Raw genomic sequence first — 14,521 nt, forward strand, 5'->3', positions numbered from 1 at the left:
GCAGGAAGTGGTGATAAATCTTTCTATTAGGAACACATACAGCAACAGGGTTTTAACATTGTCTGTATCTCCTTTATTGTATGAACTAGTTACAGAAGTCAGAAAGTTGTGATGGTATATTCTGATCAGAACTGAAAATCCCCCCGTTCATGCAAACCACTGCAGGTGTGTATGTTAAGTTAACAACACCCCAAAATCAGTCCACAAAATGTGGTGCGATGTGCTGAATCGCATTGCATGGGTGTGAATACCCATGCGAACCAAAAAAAGGGTCCTGCACCTTTTTGGTGTGGATGTGGTGCAGAATGTATGGCTCCAATCGCACTGCACACAATTCGCATGTGATTTGCACAGGAATGCAGTGTGGATATACCGCACCGCATATGTGTGAACCCAGCCTGAGTCTTGAGATGAATACCAGGAACACAGCTTGTTTGGGGCTTCAATATTTGATTCAAGCATGGAGGTAGGCCAACCAAATCCACTCCCCTGTATTAGCAATATCAGAATCTAGCAACCCCTTTTGCTTAAAGAGGAAGCAAAGTTTTTTTTGTTCTCCCTTGAGCTTTTGCCATAATACAACGTATGCACAATGTACAGTATATGCACATTATGGTACACTTGCAGTGTAAAGTATCACCCTCCAGTGCTGAAGTTCACAGTCTACCTTGACACTCCATATTTTCCTTTTTTTCTTCTGAGTGTTGGAGTCTTCAGCAATCTTGATTGGCCATTGCAGTGGATCTCAAGAAATTTAAACAAAGGTAAACTGACTTTAACTTAAAAACAATTGAAGTTTGTTGGATAAAATTATCTGTTCACATATCAGTTTCTCCTGTTTCCTGGAACTGCTTTTTAAATCAGCCGAAGTTTCTTTTCTTGGACTTGTATTTTTATTGGTGAATGTTCGAGTACACCAAGGGCAATGGCATGGCTTGTATCCAGGGGCGGACTGACAACTCATGGGGCCCCCAGGCAATAGGGGATCATGGGGCCCCTGTGTCCTTGCCAAAACTCAAAAAAGTCTATGAAAAAGGTACCAGGGGCATCTCATGGGGCCCCCTACTGACCCCGGGCCCTCGGGCAGTGCCCGAGTTTCCAAATGGTCAGTCCGCCCCTGTTTGTATCATGATGAATCTGCTATGGATCTGCTGTGGTAAGTGAATATCCTTCAAATTTACTGAGCTGTCAAGCCTTCTTATTGGACATTCTCTGAAAATGATAGAGTTCACTAGGTCAGAGCAAGTATATGCAAACTGACGAATACTTTATCTCTGTAAGCAGCTGCAGAAAATTATAAATAGTGCAAGTGATGACCTGCCATGAACTGACAGCTGAAAAGGTACAAATGGTCACAGACTATGATCATTCCCCTTTTAAAAAAACTAGCAAAGTGTGTCCATTCCAAAATAGGGCACGTTAAACCTCTTCACCAGTATTCAGAATATTAAGTGTGGAAGAGTGTGGCAAAATTTAAAAAAAAAAGACTTAATTAATTTACTTCATAAAAATATGTAATAAGAAATAAGAAAATATTCAAGCCTAAAGTGATTGTAAAGATTTGTTTTTTTATTTTATTAACGTAACAAACAGGTTATACTTGCCTGCTCTGTGCAATGGTTTTGCATAGAGCACCCCTAATCCTCGTCTTCTTGGGTCCCCTGCCAGCTCTCCTTGCTCCACCTCCCACCCAAGCCACTTGCTCTGGGTTCACTCGTGCATTCTCGCTTCTGAGCCCTGCTCTGTGTGTCCATAAGACACACAGAGCGGGGCTTGGCCCTCTGCTCTATGAGGCCATTCTTTAACCCTTTTCGCTGTCTGGGCTATTTTCTTTTTTTACTTTTTGCTCACATGCTAAAATGCACAATTTAGGCCTGAAGACTACTTTAAACCCCCAAAACACTAGATATTTTTTGAAAATAGAGACCCCTATATGACACAATAATTGCACTACTGTTTAGCAAATCTATATTACAGTAAGAAATACATTCAAAATAATTTTAGCACACATAAACACAATAGAACACAATTTTTCTGCAAAGATTTCATAAATGAGGTAAAGTAAATAAATACCAAATATGTCAATTCACAGAATGGTGTACATCTGTGAAAAGTTACAGTACCACAAATTGTCCACAGGTGACCCTTTAAAAGCCTATACAGCTCACCAATTTAGAGTTAAGAGTGAATGATGGCCCCAGAGTGATTGAAGTCACTCCAGCATGGACAGTGACATCTAATATGTGTGGTGCAATCTTTGTTTTCGTATGCATGTTTATGTTTTCAGTTGATGTCTGTGGTTAGACTTCTGTGTTACAATATTGCACTGTATAGTTGTGCTTGCCCTGCTGAGGTGGTACTCCCTGCTGGCCAGGTTTTCCTGGGCTTTTTGGGGGATGTACTGCCCTCTACTAGGTCAAATACATAAAAAGGGAAGGAACCACATGTCAAGGGGAGTCGTAGTTAGCAAAGTTAGAAGTAGTTAGAAAGCTGGAGGTACAGTTCCAAGTCTACCCACTGAAAGGAACAGAATGCTACTAAGGATGGGATCTACTACTTTGCACTTGTGAGAGCCTATTTTAGGTTCCAGGGGTATGGACTCTTGCTTTACCAATGGAATCTATGGACTTTCTCACTTATTTAGGGTATGACTACTGCATGAAGCAATGAGGAGCACCAGTTGACTAACTAAGAGGCACTTAGAAGATTGTGTACAGGAATGTGTATTGAAGAGATCTTATTTAACTGTTAATTTTTTACATTTAACAACTTTAGTAAAGAATATTTATTATTATTAACTTGGCCTGGTCTGAGGTTACTTGAAGACAATCTTAAAGGGGTACAGTGTATGTATGGTGTATTACAAGAACAGGACTTAATAAGGGGACAAGTCAAGATAAAGAAGATGCAGTACAAATGTATAATGTGCAGTGAAGCTGTTCGGAGTTGGCTATATTGCCATTATTAATGACTACAGTACTAGTGTTGTGTGCATAACTAGATAGCCAGCTGGGAAGCAATGAGTTGACAAAGCTGACGGAGTGCCTGGTAGCGAAGGGGGTCGTGTGCTTAAGTTCCTTCCCTAGCAACCAGAACCCCACTAATGGGTCTGACATCGTGGCATGGGCATCCTAGGGACTCAGCCTGGAAGTTATAGAAAATGGAGTGAGGCTTCTGGAGATAATAAGCATAGGATATGCATAACAGTTCAGCTTCCAAGTATTCAAGTGAAACATATGAATTAATGTCACTGGGAGTGAGGAAACCAGTACAGGCTCAGCAGTACCGGCTCAGAAATGCAATACAGGGAGAAGTGTTCTGAGGTCTCTTGAGGAACAGGTATCCATAGTATACAAAGTGTAATAAGGAAGTGATGATGTAGTGAACAATGTAAAGAGTACTGAAGGAGAAAATTGTGTACTTATAGAGAAGCATCGGCTTTAAGTTGTGTGCCTTAATGCTAACCTTGCTTTAAATGGCAGCCTCAGCCCACCTTTTGGGGCACTAGTGAGCACTTTTTCTGGGTCCCCACTTGGGCGCAGTAAGCCATACCCATATGTACATACTGAACATGTGCAATTACACTTGCAAGTATGTGGGGACTTGCAGTGGAGTCCTATGAAGACGAAGATTGAGCTCTGCAGTCACTTTTGTGGCAGTTGTTTTCTTATTCCAGGTCACAATCCTGCACAATGTAATTTTGTCTCTTGTGGTCAGTTGACCATGCCATCTGCACTTATGCTTATCAGACAATGTTTTCTGGGAAACTGTACATGCTGTCAGAACTTTTGATACTGTACCTTGTGACACGTTAAATAAATTGGCAACTTCAGTAACAGAGGTACCAGCTAAGTGGGAACCAACAATTGTTCCTCTTTGAAGCTCAGTGAGCTCTGACACAACTCTGTAATAATAGCAGGGTATGCAGTGAATGATGAAAGTGAGGCTTCCCACTTGTTAGCCAGGTGTATCATCACACAGCAGAAGCAAAAGAATGTTACATCACTTCTGCTTTCAACGCAAAACATGTTGTCACTTTCACACCTGTAAATCATGTAGTGTTTTCATTTTTTTGTCTAACCCCTGTACATGCTTGTTCTCTCCCAGGGGCCCCCTCAACATAACATAACTCTACCATGACCTCCAGGCTAGGTTCCTAGGTATGCTGTGCCATGGACTTGGTACCAGTATTTTGAGATTAGGGCACTAGTGAAGGGGACAAACACAACACAGCTTCACTACCAGAGTAACCTTCACCCTACTCCAAGTCACTCATTTCCTGGCTGGTTGGGTGCCTTAAGCAATGATACATATATGATTGTTCCTAGCAACAGTAATATAGCCTAAACTACACAATAAACTACATGCTGGATTAAATGTACTGTATCTACTCTAACTTTTAGTCCATGATGTAAGCCTTTTTCTTTAGATATGCCATGCATTGCACCTCTTTTGAGAGACCAAGTGATTGAAGGAACAACAAACAGTCTTTACTGATGTAGTGCAAAACATACAGGAACAATTCTTCTAAAGCAGCTTCAAATATATTCCTGTAGAGCAGGGGTGTCAAACTGGTGGCCCTCCAGCTGTTGTGACACTACAAGTCCCATCATGCCTCTGCCTTTGGGAGTCATACTTGTAACTGGCAATCTTGCAATGCCTCATGGGACTTGTAGTTTGGCAACAGCTGGAGGGCCGCCAGTTTGACACCTGTGCTGTAGAGAGTTCTCTAAGTGCCCCATAAAGTGACTGTACCCTAGGCATGATTTGGTGACAGTCCACAATGACAACAAAGTCCATGATTGGCAGTTACAAGTCTATGAAGGTCTCCAGGCTCCAGGCCACACAGGGGAACTCAAGGGGGGTGACCACTCTGGCAGTGTAACAGCTACATTTTTGGAAGCATTTACCCAAGCACCTCTCTCAGGGCATTTCAGTGAGCCCTTTTTATGAGGATCTCAAGAACATTGGTGGGAAAATCTAGCCAATCAATTCCTCAGATCCACCACACATCTACATTGAAACAAATCAGTTGAGAAACAGTACAGTTAATCCAAATAGCTGCTGTCAGCACAGCAGAAAAACTTAAACCCCTTGTAGGCATCTGCCTACATGCAGGTACCAATTTTTTCAGATATTGGCTATGTGACTCCTGATGAAAGAAAGTAATATAGATAATTAACTGTTGTTTTTTTATTATAACACCTACAATTATTAGCATTATATGCAAGCACCATACCCTTCATGCTGGGTACACATCAAGGCCTCATGTGCACAGGGTTTCTGTTTAGCTCTTCTGAACAGCAGAAATCTTGTCAGGAGAAAAGCTGCTTAAAAAAAGTGGTAAAAGATACATATTGCACACACATTTTAGCCTGTCTAGGTGCATCAAGGGTTTGAACATTAACCACTTCAAGACCGGACACTTTTACCCCCTTCCTGACCAGGGCAATTTTCAGCTTTCAGCGCTATCACGCTTTGAATGACAATTACGCGGTCATGCAACGCTGTACCCAAATGAATATTTTACCATTTTTTTGAAACAGATAAAGCTTTATTTTGGTGGTATTTATTCACCGCTGGGATTTTTATTTTTTTTGCTATGTAAATGAAAATGTCCAAAAATTTTGAAAAAAAGTGTTTTTTTAATAAAATTTTGCAAATAAATAATATTTCATCATAAATCTTTGCCAAAATTTATTCCGTTATCTTTTTAGTAAAAAAAAAAAATCCAAATTAGTTTATAACAAAAATTATAATTTTTAAACATTTTTTTTACATTTTAATTTTATTTTTTTATATTATTATTTTTAATTTTTTTTATTTTTCTTTACATACTGTCACCCTAGCAGTACAGTGTCACCATGGTGACACTGTACTACTTGTGGGGGGTGATGAAGATTTTTTTTTTTTTTTTTTTACACATTGCTTTTACACCCATATAGGGTGTAAAAGCAATCATTTCTCTTTCTCTCTGTGTGCATTCATGCACTCATTGAGAAGTACTGACTGAGCTGTGATTGGTCACAGCTTGTCACATGGTACAAGCCTGTTGTGAATAGGCTTGTACCATGTGACCTCTGTGATCATTCACAGATTTCACATGTAGTAAGCAATGATGTCACAAGTGACATCTTGCTTACTACTTTGCATGTGATCACTGATTGGCCAGAGGTCCCGTCCGACGATCGGTGTTTCATTGTGTCCGGAGGACACAGCGGGCACCGGATCGCGGTGCTGCGCGCTCCCAGGAAGCGCGCACAAGCAGGGTGCGGGGAGGCCGTTTATAGACGGCCACCCGACCCTGCAGTGCCACCGTCCGGCCGTTTATATGCAACGGCCGGTCGGGAAGTGGTTAATGAATTCCATTGGTCAGAATACAAATTTAGTCTGGCCATTCAAATGCACTAACACTCAAACGCTAGTGTTTTGGTGTGTTTACATACAATGATCATCAATACAATGAACAAATATATTCAACGCTCACACAATGATGAATAGGATGGTAGCGGATAACTACACATAGATGAATAAATGAATAAATGAGAAATTGGAACTGACTGTACAATGGATGTTGTGACAATTGTCAAAAAGTCAATATGTCCATAGAATGGGCAGAATGAAAAGGAAGTGGACCAAGGGAACAGAGCACATGGGATGGGACCGGCAGTTCCTTGTCAAGGATGTCGGGGATGCCTCGAAGGTTTAGGCACATTCAGCTTTTTTCTGCTCTTCAGCTCCTCTCCTGAATGTGCCTTTGGTGGGGTTTTTTTTCATATTGTAAATGCTCCTCCTCTAATACTGTATGCCTGTAAAAACATGAACACAAAGGCTAACATAGAAGAGAAAAAAAAGTTGTAACATCTGTGGTTTTTAAGCTCAGTGTGCATTTATCTTTAAAAATACTGTATAATATGACCTGATATTTTATATTTTGCCATTAAGTATTGCTACAATAAATACAATGGTGACAGGGGGCATACCTGTTTCATGTAAATTAAAAATCTTAACTGGTTGGGATTCTGAACTTCAAGGTAGCTGTACATACTTAAAAATCAATTAGTAAAAGCCCCGCCACAGACATTGAGCAGCGAAGGCCAATAAATTTTATTTTAAGACTAAAGCTATTAGAGTAAATGATGTTTTAATCTTTTCAGTTACAACATAATAAATATTTTTCCAATGTTGTCTGAAGCTTGACAAAAGGGTTTAAATTTATCTTGGTCTTTATAAATCAAGGAACAAATTAAAATGATTAGCCAATATAGCAGAAAATAACAACAAAATTAAATAAGCAAACAGGCCTATAAATTTTAGTTGACAATGAGGCTTTTGGATGTTAGCACTGAACACTGAAATGCTGTGGCTATAGTATCATCAGCCAAAATATACTTATTGAAAGGTTTTTATTCAGAGAAATTAATATTTTGAAACTAGTACTGGTCAAACTGGCTCACTTAAATCTAGATTTGTGGCAAACCAGACCAATCCAAACTGAATACATATTTGCAATATATTCACTGGGCAGACCAATCTGTTTTAATGAGTTCAAATGAGTCATGAGTCCAAAGGAGTACTTTGGACTCATTATGAGTCCTTGTATATGCCATATACACCACGTACAGTTGTGCTCAAAAGTTTGCATACCCTGGCAGAAATTGTGAAATTTTGGCATTGATATTGAAAATATGACTCATCATGCCACAAAATGCTCTTTTATTGAAGGGTGATGATCATATGAAGCCATTTATTATCAAATAGTTGTTTGGCTCCTTTTTAAATCATCAACGATAACAGAAATCACCCAAATGGCCCTGATCAAAAGTTTACATACCCTGGAATGTTTGGCCTTGATACAGACACACAAGGTAACACACAAGGGTTAAAATGCCAATTAGAGATTAATGTCCCACATCTGTGGCTTTTTAAATTGCAATTAGTGTCAGCGTATAAATAGTCAATTCGTTTGTTAGCTCTTACGTGGAAGCACTGACTAGGCTAGATACTGGGGATCAGAAAAGAACTGTGAAAAGTCCTGCGTAGCAAGGTAATGGAACTTTACAAAGATGGAAAAGGACATAAAAAGATGTCCAAATTCTTGAATATGCCAATCGGTACTGTTGAATCACCTAATAAGAAGTGGAAAGTTCGGGGATCTCTTGATACCAAGCCAAGTACAGCTAGACCAAGAAAGATTGCAGCCACAACTGCCAGACTAATTGTTCGGGATACAAAGGGAAACCCATAGGTAACCACAAGAAAAATACAGGCTGCTCTGGAAAAAGACAGTGTGGTTGTTTTGAAGGAGCACAATATGATGACTCTTGAACAAAAGTGAGCTGCATAGTTGAGGTGCCAGAAAGAAGCCTTTACTGCATCAATGCCAGGGTGGCACACTGGCTAGGTTGTTTCTATCTAGAGCAGGGTGTCAACTGGCGGCTTTCCAGTTGTTGTGAAACTACAAGTCTCATCATGCCTCTGCCTTTGGGAGGTGAACTGTCAATCTTGCAATGCCTCATGGGACTTGTAGTTTGACAACAGCTGGAGAGACACCAGTTTGACACCTGTGATCTAGAGTGTCATGGTGCACTTAAAGTGGCAGCTGCCTTGTAAATCAATGGTATGATATTGAGATATTCACTATATGGAATGGGGCATTCTTGTCTCTAGTATTAGGAAAACTGTTAGACAACTGTAGGAATACAGTTCTTGGGGTCCTATATCAAAATTCTGTTGGGGGCCACAGCAACCTCTCTCAGTGGCACTTGGCAGTTTCAACTTTGACAATATGTGCCTCTGGTCTCAAAATTAACTATGCCTAAAGGCCCATTCACCCCAGTGGGTGTGCAATATGCTTTGCATAAGCACACCCACTGGTATGCATTGTGTAAGGGGCAGTTACAGCACATTCCACTGTTTACTTTTTTTTCCTATGTAGAGCTACAATAGTGGGAGCCACTTGTTAGGATGGGTCCTTTGTTCACTGCTTTGATGTTTTCAAAAACCTCAGCCTCTCTAACACACCATGTTGAGTGTACAATCATGCAATACAACAGAAAATCCCTGCAAATAACACCTAGTACCCAATATAGTGCTATATCAAAGAAGACATGCACCAAACCAAGTAGTAATCTTAATATATTGTCACCCAATATGATTAGTAACAAGGTAAGCATAAAATGGATTGAAGATGGTAATAATGTTAATTAGAATATAAAGTGATTAACAGTATTAGGCAAAGGATGACATCTGACCTCCAAATCAACATAAATAGTAGCAAGGCCACCTGAAGTGCAGCAGTGAGCAGCAGTAAAGTTGAATCTGCTATATGCTGGTCCTAGACTGACTGGGTTTGCAGTGGTCAAAAGAAAAAGGAGGATTGTAGAGTCGGGGGGGACAGAGGAACAAAGGGGACCTGCTAAATAACACAGGTCTGCGACTAAAAAGCTGTTTGATTATTTTCATCTAATTTCCATGTATTTTGGTGTGCTGAAAACAAATAAAATATTGAAAAAACTCCTAAACGTCATGATTTGCCACAAAATGCAAAATTGTCTTAAAATTTATCAAATTTTTTTAATTTTTGGTATTTTTTTATATTATGGGTTTTTAACCAAATTTAAAGTCCAAATTGCTATTAATTAATTCACATAAGTGCATTTAAGATATAAAATGCCAAAAAAGCCTTAAAGGGGTTGTCCGAGTTATGTAAAAAAATATATAGCACTGTAAACCTGATGGTCAGCAATATATACATAAGCTAAGCAAGTTTTAGGGAAAAAAAATTCTATTTCCTCATTTCCCTAGTTCTCCTCTGGCCCTTTGTTGTTATTTGCAGGTAAACAATCTCTGCCCCTCCCCCCCTGCAAAGGGGGTGAATACAAGTGCTGCTCTGAGTGACATGTCTGACTACTGGGATACTCAGCAGCATGCTGTATGTGTAAGCCTCAGTCTGTGCTTCTAATGGTAGAAAGGGTTAATCTTTCCTGAAGAATCCAGTGGGTGGGATACCAAATACCCTTGTTTTCTGTGGCTATGGGACAGTCGAGACCGACAAAATCACTGGACCAAGAAGAGTTGGCAGCCGAGGGTGCTAACAGTCGGTGAAAAAAATGTCCTCCAAGACACTTTGGTACCTTCCCATAAAGTTCTTCTACCACCTCTCCACATAAAATTGGGACTGATGAAGCAATTCGTAAAATCACTTCCAAGAGATGGAGAATGCTTCAAATACTTGGTCACCAAGTTTTCAGGCCTATTGGAGGCAAAAGTGAAGGAAGGTGTGTTTGTCGTACCAGACATTAGGAGGCTTATAGTTGATCAAGAGTTTGTCAATACCATGACGGATCCTCAAAAAGTGGATTGCATTTAACTAGTTGCCGACCGCAGATAGCCCAATGACGGCTGCACTGCGGCCGGCCAGTTCTGAGTGGACGTCATATGACGTCCTCCCAGAACGCGCTCTCCTGCGCGCCTCAGGGGGCGCGCACCCGGCGATCTCCGTGATCGCTGTGTCCTACGGACACAGCTGATCACGTGATGTGGTAAAAGGCCAATCACAGCGGCCTTTTACCACGTGATCAGCGGTGTCCAATGACACGCTGATCAGAGGGAAATGCAAGTGCCGGTTCTCGGCTGCACTTTCCTCACGCTGTCAGATCGTGAGGAAAGTACTGCCGAGAACTGGCAGTTGTCAGAGCGGGGATCAGCACCGACCTGATGATCGGTGCCCAGCAGTGCCACCCGCAAGTTCCGCCCAGCACTGCGCCCACTAGCTCCGCCCACCTGTGCCCAGCAGATCACCCACCTGTGCCCAGCAGTGCACCCACCTGTGCCCAGAAGTGTCACCTACCTGTGCCCAGAAGTGCCACCTACCTGTGCCCAGCAGTGCCACCCACCTGTGCCCACCCACCTGTGCCCACCAGTGCCACCCACCTGTGCCCACCCACCAGTGCTGCCCACCAGTGCCACCCACCAGTGCAGCCCAGCAGTGCTGCCAGTCAGTGCCACCAGTCAGTGCCCAGCGGTTGTGCCAGTCAGTCCCGCCAGTCAGTGCCCAGCAGTGATGCCAGTCAGTGCCGTCTATCAGTACCCATCATCAGTGTCACCTATCAGTGCCGCCTATCAGTGCTGCATATTAGTGCCGCCTATCCGTGACACCTCATTAGTGCTGTCTATCAGTGCCGCCTATCCGTGCCACCTCATTAGTACTGCCTATCAGTGCCCTTTAGTGCTGCCTATCAGTGCCCATCAGTGCCGCCTATCAGTGCCCATCAGTGCTGCCTCATCAACGCACATCAGTGAAGGAGAAAAATTACCTGTTTGAAAAATTTTATAATGGAAACAAAGAAACTTTTTTTTTTTTCAAATTTTTTGCAATTTTTTTATTTATAGCGCAAAAAGTAAAGCGCCCAGCAGTGATTAAATACCACCAAAATAAAGCTCTATTTGTGAGAAAAAAATTATCAAAATTTCATATGGGTACAATGTTCCATGACCGCGCAATTGTCAATCAAAGTGCGGCAGCGCTGAAAGCTGAAAATTGGCCTGGTAAATAAGGGGGTATAAGTGCCTGGTAGGCAAGTGGTTAAAGAAGTCCTACAGAAATGTTTAGGCAATAACAAAGATCCTCACTACAAAAAGATCGTCATACGAATGCTGAAAGCATTTCATGCTTTAGGTTGCCTGATGAGTTTGAAAGTGCATTTCCTCAAGTCCCACCTTGACTACTTCCTGAAAATTTGAGTGAGGAACAAGGTGAACGATTCCACCAAGACATTAAAGAGATGGAAAGTAGATACCAGGGAAAATGGAGCATTACAATGATGGCAGACTACTGTTGGATGCTTCAGAGAGACATTCCAGATGCTACTCACAAGTGTAAATGCACCAAGAGGAGCCTTACAGGGAAGAAGAATCGAGTTTAGTGTGTGTAGATGAGCTCATTTCAGTTCAAAAAAGGATTTTCATGAAAAAATTGTAATAAAACTTTAATTTTGTAAGTCTATTTCCATTTATATTGAGGTATTGCCTTATTTAACATAGTTACCTAAATTGTCAGGAAACATGATGTCCTATGACAAATTGGAGGTCATTTTTAGTGCACCAAAAAACATAAATATTACGTGGAATAACCAAAACAACTCTTGAAAAAAAATTTGCAGACCTGTGTAATTGTTATGAAAGGGGCAGTCCTTTGAGATGTTTTTCTTCCAGCTATCTTTGGGGCCCTTTGTTAAAGATTTTGTATATAGCCCTACAGAACAGACAGTGTACAGTCCACATGTGTTTATCTGCTTCACTGCAAACAGGAAACAGGACATTTTATTCAGAGAAAAGACATAGAATTTATCATAGATACAGCTACAAACTTATAAACACTGACATCTACTGGTAGATGACAGAGAATATATCTCTACTGAATACTGATATAGTTATAATACAAAATACTTGAACACTGTACTTACAACACCCTTTCTTTTGTATTAACAATTTTTATTGATTTTCACACACACATATATATATATATATATATATATACACACACAAAGAACACGTTAAAAGAGAACAAAAAAGAAAGAAGAAGCACATCGATGGTGACATCTGCATGTCAACACCCTTTAAGAGCGTTGGTGCACTTTATGACAGTTGCAGTAACTTTGTCAGGGCTCCGGGTATGACCAGAGGTGTGTGGACTGACACAGGGAAATGCAGGCTTCAGATATGGTATAAACAACATGATTTATTAAGGCTAACAATACAAAACGCAGTGCAAAACTAAATATAAACACAGTGCAAACAAACCAAACCACCTACAGATAAAAATACATACAATGCAAGAGTCGTCAGGCAGGCCGGGTCAGTAGCAAACGGGCAAACGGAGTACCAGGAACAGGCGGGAGAGTGGTCGGGGTCACAAGCTGGGTTCAGTAACTCACGGGCAGCGTGATGCAGAGGGTCAGGCAGAGAATGGTCAGAGTCACAAGCCAGGGATCAAACAGGAGAAGTCAGCAGATGTCAGGATCAGGCAGGGTCGGCAACAAGTCAGGCAGAAACAGGAACAGGAACACAGGATACAAGATACAGGGGCCCATGGAAAAACACACACCAAGGCCTTGACTGTGAGTCTGGCCATTCCTTAAATACAACCCCTGCAATCAGCTTCAGGTGTTTGGCTGACTGCAGGGGTGAGTCTCTGATTGCTGAGATCACCCGCTGGCCAGCCCTGGTACTGCAGCCCACAAGGCAGGTGAGTGCCACCATTATTAGCAAGTCCATTCCTGACAGTACCCCCCCCAAGGAGCGGCCTCAGGACGCTCCAAACAGTCCTAGCTGGGCAAAATGTTCCACCGCCTGTTAACTGGTGGGATATCAAAGACTGGCACATCGGGCTGGGCACCGGACAGAGGCACATCGGGCGGGGCACCGGAAAGAGGCACATCGGGCTGGACGCCGGACAGAGGCACATCGGGCTGGACGCCAGACAGAGGCACATCGGGCTGGACGCCGGACAGAGGCACATCAGGCTGGACACAGGATCACCAGGCGGAGCTGCGGGCACCGGGCCACCAGGCGGAGCAGCAGGCACCAGGCCACCAGGCAGGGCAGCAGGCACTGGGCCACCAGGCAGGGCAGCAGGCACCGGGCCACCAGGCATCAGGTCATCTGGCTCGACAGTGGGCACCGAGTCATCTGGCAAGGCAGTGGGCACCAAGTCACCAGGCACGACAGTGGGCTCTGAGTCAACTGGCACGACAGCGGGCATCGGGTCACCAGGTATGACAGCGGGCACTGGGTCAGACATTGGATCGTCTTGCTCGACAGCGGGCACCGGGTCGTCTAGCTCAACAGCGGGCATCGGGTCACCAGGCACGACAGCGGGCACTGGGTCATCAGGCACGACAGCGGGCATCTGGTCACCAGGCATGACAGCAGGCACTGGGTCATCAGGCATTGGATCGTCTGGCTCGACAGCGGGCATCGGGTCACCAGGTATGACAGCGGGCACTGGGTCATCAGGCATTGGATCATCTGGCTGGACAGCGGGCATCGAGTCATCAGGCACGACAGCGGGCATCGGGTCACCAGGCATGACAGCAGGCACTGGGTCATCAGGCATTGTATTGTCTGGCTCGACAGCGGGCATCGGGTCACCAGGCATCAGGTCATCTGGCTCGACAGCGGGTATCGGGTCACCAGGTATGACAGCGGGCACCGGGTCATCAGGCATTGGAATGTCTTGCTCGACAACGGGCACCGGGATACCAGGCTGCACCATGGAAGGCTGGTTCTCAGATGGCAGACTGACCGATTTGGATACTGGCAGGATGGTACTGGTTGGAAAGAATTTTCGCCTTTTCCTGGTTTTAGTTACTGGAGCACTGTAAGTAAGTGCAGGTTTGTAAACGGATGGAGCAGCTGAAGATAGAGAAGAGCTGAAGGATGGAACAGAGGAGGGAGCAGTTGCTATAGAGGACTTCTTTACAGGGTTAAAGGCAGGATAGGTGCAGCGAGTGGGAGC

Source organism: Staurois parvus, unplaced genomic scaffold (assembly GCF_062004578.1).
Source record: "Staurois parvus isolate SC_StPar_1 unplaced genomic scaffold, SC_StPar_1.0 ptg000142l, whole genome shotgun sequence".
NCBI classification, from domain to species: Eukaryota; Metazoa; Chordata; class Amphibia; order Anura; family Ranidae; genus Staurois; species Staurois parvus.